Below are 6,445 nucleotides of genomic sequence, written 5' to 3'. Positions count from 1 at the left end.
GCATGCTATCACACTTGGCATAGATGCTCCAGCTAACCACTGGTCTGAGCAGCAAGTCTCAGTGGTACTTACGTATACTCCAGCTGCCATCAGAAGATGGTGACTTCTTCCCCCGGGAACTTAAAACTGAACTCAGACATGCACACACATACACATAGGAAAAGCAGAAACTCTATCAAAGCCTGTAACTAGCTCATGACACCAAAGTTTCTCACTCTTCTATTGGCAAACAGGCAGGACCCAAAGAAGCACCTTGGTTTTTCAGAAGCAGGGCATGTGGATCAGCATAACAGGGCAACCTCCACACAGGATGGAGAAATTGAGGAAAGGATTTAGAGAGCACTTCAGACAGGGGAAGACAGAATGATGATAGAGCAGGTGGGCTGGACCAGAGCACACCCAACGCCTCACCCAAGGAGAGCTCAGGTTGCCTCCCAGGACAGTCATGGACTCACTGAAGGTAACTCAGGTAGGGGTAGATATAAGCAAAAGGAAGAAACAACTTCAGCAGGAACCCAGGCATGGGAACGCTGTTGGAGGGTGGTGATGGGAACACCAGCATGTGCACATGCCCAAACTGTATGCGCCAACTATGTGTATGGTCCTGCACACCAGTTACACCTCAATGAAACTGGGAGGGTAAACAAAACACACATGTTTCTCCTTAGGCCCAGAAGGCAACTGGTAAAGTACTCTCTTATGATCACACTTATTCAGGGGTCACCATGCTCTGGACACCTAAGTGGTTTGTCAGAAGGACAACACACAATGGTCCCACTACCAGCCAGATCCAAGCAAGTAGGGGGTCTGTAAGGAAGAGAAGGGGATCTGGCTGAAGGGGGCCCTTAGGGTCAATTGTCTTGAATAAAGGGCAAAGAGAGGACCCAAGAGGGGCCAGAAATGAGGGGGAGCATTGACAAGAGTACTTAATGACAGATGACGATCGTTGGCTCTTCTGATGAAGGTGTAGGAATGCCGGGCTTAAGCCTAGAAATATGAATCCATGGGGTAAGTTGGTTATTAGGTAGTCTGAGTTTGACTGCCAAGGGAGTGCACATAATCACCTGAGCAAGACCCTCCCAGTTTGGTTTTAGAGGGGGCTTTTCCCCCTGGTGGGCAATAGTAAAAAAGTTGACCAGGTGTTAAGGAGGTAGGGTTTTGAGAGAGACTGGGGTCAGGAAGGAGCCAGGCTTGATAGCGCCAGAGTTCAGAGCATAGATGGAAGAGGAGGGGCAGGGCATAGGTTTCGGAGATGGGTAGGGGTTCTGTAGGCAGTCTGGGAGGAATGAGGGGACGGCCATACATGACTTTGAAAGGTGAGAGATTAGAAGGCTTTTTTGGCAGGGGCCTAATGCGCAATAAAGCCAAGGGGAGCACCTTTACACAGTCCAGGCTTAATTCCATGGTGAGCTTGGTGAGGGTCTCTTTAAGGGACTGATTGGTCCTTTCAACCTTTCCAGTAGCCTGGGGGCAGTAAGGGCAATGGAAATGCCAAGGGAGTGATAGCACGTGAGCCAGTCCCTGAGTTATCTGCGAGGTGAATTCTGGGCCATTATCTGATTGGATAGAAGTGGGCATCCCAAAATGGGAGATTAAGCAATATATCAACTACCATAGAGGCCCATTTATTGGAAGTGGGAAAGGTTTCAACCCATCCCAAAAAAGTATCTACCAATACAAGAAGATATTTTATGTTTTTTACTTGGGGCATGTTGGTGAAATCAATCTGCCAGTCTGCAGCTGGTATATGACCGCGGGCCTGATGAGAAGGGAAAGGTTTAGGTTTTAATGGAGTATTGCTATTGGTTTTCTGGCAGATCTGACAAGTGGAAGTGATCTGTTGTAGGAGGGTCTTATCGCGTGGGAAAGGGTAAAAAAGGAGTGAAGGAAAGTAGTAAGACTCTGTGGACTAGAATGGAATAGAGAGTGAAGAAAATGGAAGAGTTGTTGGGGATCTTTGGGCCAATCTCTGGGGGTAGCAAAGAGTAGCAGAGAGGAGGTAAAGCTCTGTAGGGCGGCTGATGGAGCTGCTTGATCGGCCTTGGAATTCCCCATAGTAGTAAGGGAGGAGTCAGTTTGGTGGGCCTTGCAATGGATTATTCCCAGTTAGGAAGGCAGCCTGGAGGCTCATAATAGGCCAGAAATAAGTGTGGAATTAATGGCTGCCATCCCTCTGGTGGTCAGTAGCCCCTTTCTTTCCAAATGGCTGCGTGGGAGATCAGGATATGGAAGATATATTATATAGGATGATGGATGAGAGGGAAATGACAGCATACCCTGCTACTTTAACCCCTTTGTATATAAAGGAGCTACCATCTGAGAACCAGACGAGGTCCGAAGAGGGCAGGGGTCCCTCAGAAATGGTGGTAGGGCAGGGTAAAATCGTCTCTAATACCTCCAGGCATTTGTGGACAGGATCTTGTGAGTGAGAAGATGGGAGGAGGGAGGCAGGGTTTAATGGAGAGCAGGGCTGAAAAGAGATGGAGGGATTTTCAAGGAGAGACAAGGAGGGATAGAACCCTGGAAGGGGGAAGTGACTGTAGCCCCCTTGTAAGTGAGAAAATCCTTTAATGGTGAGGAGATGAGATGGTTATCAGGGAGCCAAAGGTAAGCTTATGTGTTTCTTTCTGGAGGTCATGAGCTGCTGCTAGGGCTCTGAGGTATGGGGGCCAGCCCCTGGTGGTGGGGTCGAACTGTTTGGATAGGTAGGCCCACTAGTGCAAATGTGGGGCCATATTCCTGACCTTGAATGCCAGACTTTGTCCCTGTTTTTATATAGAGGGTGAAGGGTCGGGAGAGGTCGGAGAGATGCAGGGTGGGTGCCCAGAGGAGGGCCTTTTAAAGGGCTTCCCTACCGCTGAAAGTAGGGGTTCATCTTGGGGGCCCTTGGCCAGATTCCAGGCCCTGAAGTACCCAGCCAAACCCAAGAAGGAGAGTCATCTTTGGTCTTTGGTGCAGGTATAGACACAATAATGGCCTTTTTTCCTTGAGAGATAGAGAACCCTAGATACATGCTATTTGGGCCTTTTGTGGAGAGGCCTGATATCACTTTAAGGCCAAGAAATTAAGTAGGAGAACTCTGTCATCTGTTGAGCACCCTTTGGATGGCTAGAAGAATTTGTTTGCAAGAGGTGCAGAGAGCAGGATTGGATTGGAGCAAGAAGAAAGCCTGGAAGAGATCCCTTAGAATGGAGGGATCCAGGGACCTAAAAAGGGGCTATCTGCTTTGGTTGTCTAAGGGATAAGTGGACCAGGCCTGGGTGCTATATTTGATCCAAGAGGCATTGTAGGGGACAGTTGACTGGCAGAGAGGACACATTACCCATGTAAGGAGGAGGGAAGAGGACTCAGAGAAGGAGGAAACTGATTTATTGGCAAAAGGGGCGTCCCCGCTAGAGCCAAAAAAATCAGGAGTGCCTAAGTGGGAGGTTCGAGCTGCAGAGATTGGTCATCACCGAATCCTGACAGTCGAAGCTCTCATCCTGGACGGAGCCAGAGCTGTGGGAGACCTTGGCCAAGGCTTTTCGGGACCCCTCCTGGAGAGGCTGGATACTCCCAGGGCTGGAAAGAGGGGAGAGGAAGGGGAGGGTAAGTATCTCTCTAGCGGCTGAGTCTTAAGGTGAGAGGACTAGGACTTTCAAATCTGCCCAAGGAAGGAGTCCCTAAGGGCCACGGTAGCCTTAAAGGCTGTGGTGGGGTGCGTTCCTCCCCACAGGTGGGCAAAGAGATTTGCCAGATGATAATCAACATATTGCAAGAGGGTGGATTTGGGGCACTGGGGGTGAAAAGATTGGAGGTCAGAGGCCAAGGTTTGTCCAAAGAGGTGTGGACTATCTCAAAATACCTAAGGAAGAACAGTCCAGGTTAAAGGCAAAAAAATATCCTTTAAATCTATGACTGAGAAGTGGGTGGCAGTGTGGGGGATCTGAGACAGCAGGGTGAATGGGTTGGGAACCAAAGGATGTATGTTGTAGGCCCAGAAGAACTTTATGGGCCTAACGGAAGTGTTGATGAGTCGTAGGTAGGACACATTGGGCTTTTTTTACTGCTAGTATGGGAGTAAGGGGAATGAGCAGGACGGAGGTACCCCTTGCTAAGAAGGTCCTGAATAGTCAGGAAATGGTGGAGGGGGTGTGGGTATCCCACACAATCGGGTCAACTAGGTTAGTATGGTATTTCATGTCAGCCTCACAAGTGGAGCAGAATGGCCAGTTTTCTGCCAAAAGGGCCAGAAAAGATGAACAGGCCGATTCTGGGGCCTGACTGATGCCAGGAGCCCGTATGTTGATTGTTATATTGAATTTAGAGAGAATATCTCAGCTGAGCAAAGGAACTTGACATTTGGGGCATAATAGGAATGTCTGAGAGGTTAGGAAGTTGTCTATGGAACAGAGTAATAGGGGAGTCTTTCTTGGATAGATGGTCTTTCCTCCTACCCTGACAATAGGAGAGGTGGATGGCACTGTTTGCCCCCATAATTCTGTCAGGACTGAGAAGGTAGCTCTGGTGTCAAGGAGAAAGTTAACCTTGCACCTATCCACCTGAATCCGCACCCTGGGTTTCTGTCTATTGATCGTTATGGCCAGGGACAAGGACCCAAGGTACCGTCAATTTATTGCCATGCCCAGAAGGTCAGAGGGTTCCCTAGCCATAGGCCTCCTACGAGATCTAGGACAGTCAGAGCCCCAGTGACCTTGTTGTTGACATTTAGAGCATGGGGTATGTGGAGTGAGTGGTGCGGGACATGCCCTGGCCCAATGTCCCTCCTTGCCACACTTGAAGCAGGCGCCCAGGGGGGTTTTTGGTGATGGGTGGCGACCCAAGGAAGCACCCTGCAGGACCTGGGCGAGCATCTGAAATTTCTCAGTCTGGGGGTGGCAGGGCCTTGTTTGAGCTTTTTTAGTTTGGCCCCATTGTCGGGGTAGTTCTGCCAGAGGAAATATGTCATAAGGACATGACGGCCATCTGGGGTTTTGGGAGTCTGATCTGGGGGCAGCAAGTGGCCCCGGAGGGTGATTGGGATTAACTCGGTGAGTTTCATCCGCATGGGCTCTGGCAAGTTCCTAGACTCTGGTACGTTCCTCAAGAAGGAGAGTATTAGCCAATAACTTATAAGTGAGGCTATAAGCCTGGAGGGCCCTTTTGAAACTCTCTTTTGTGGTGAATGAGCCCAACCTTTGCCCGAGTTGCATGGGGTCATTAATAGAGAATGGGACATGTACCTGGATAATGCCCTCAGGTCCAGCGACCTCTCTTAAAGGGGCCATGGTTTGTGGGACTAGGGGTGGGACCTAGTTTGGGGGGAACTAAAGGTGTCGGCCGAGTCAGGGGGAGCACCTGATGGGGTGGACGGAGCTGTTGGGGGAGGTCGGTAGGGAGGGGGTTCATCTGCCCGATAGGTAGGGGTGAGAATGAAGAAGAGAAAAAGCCTCAACATAGGGGAACTCCTTCCACTTTTTCTGAGCACTCGCAGGAGTAAACAGATCTCTAAGAATTTCAGGATCTAGGGATCCTCCTGGGGGCCATTGACTTTGATTGTCTAATTGATAGTAAGGCCAATCTTGTGTGCAGAATTTAATAAGGGGGAGTGCCAGGGGCTAGAAGGAAATTCTCCTTCAAAGAATAGCCTGACACCTACAAGAAACAGCCCCCTGGGAGACATCCTGCCTGGGAGACACCCTGCAGCCATCTATCTCCCTGAGACATCCTGCGGCCACCTATCTTCCTGAAACATCCTGCGGTTATCTCACCTTGTGCAGACATCCAGCAACTGCTGATAAGAGAGCTTCCCCATCCCCAGCATATAAATACCCCTGTGTGAACAATAAAAGTTTACAGCTTGATCAGAATTCCTGTCTTGCTGTCATCCTTCGTGTCTCTTGTCCCTTCATTCCTCCCCATCTAGGTTCGCTGCCCTCGTTGATGTGTCCTGCCGGCCGGGACATCTGGTGTCCACTGAGGGGCTCGAGCCTTTGACTGAGAAGGAACGCCGTCCTCCGGGAAGACTTGGCCAAGCGGAGCTCGCGATCGCCTTGGCAGACATGACCGAGAGACAGATCCAGGAGGAGAGTGAGGATGACGCAAGGTGAGTGACCCACCATGGGACAAGCAGTTTCATCACATGATTTGTTTTTGTCAGGCCTCAAGGAGGCCCTCAAGACACGGGGGGGTACGTGTGTTAAGAAAAAGGACTTAAAATTATTCTTTTCATACATAGGAGAATTGTGTCCATGGTTTCCCCTTGAAGGGACCATTGATGGTAAAAGATGGATTAGAGTAGGAGACTGTTTAAAAGATTATTATGAATCCTTTGGCCCAGAAAAGGTGCCTGTTCCCACCTTTTCTTACTGGAACTTAATTAATGAAATTCTTAAAAGTTCACCCTTTGACAATGGTACCTTAAAACTTGTCAGGATTGGGGAAGAGGCTATGCAAAAGACCTCTC

The sequence above is a fragment of the Marmota marmota genome, unplaced genomic scaffold (assembly GCF_001458135.2).
Source record: "Marmota marmota marmota unplaced genomic scaffold, marMar, whole genome shotgun sequence".
Classification (NCBI taxonomy): Eukaryota; Metazoa; Chordata; class Mammalia; order Rodentia; family Sciuridae; genus Marmota; species Marmota marmota.
This window is presented reverse-complemented; position numbering follows the sequence as displayed.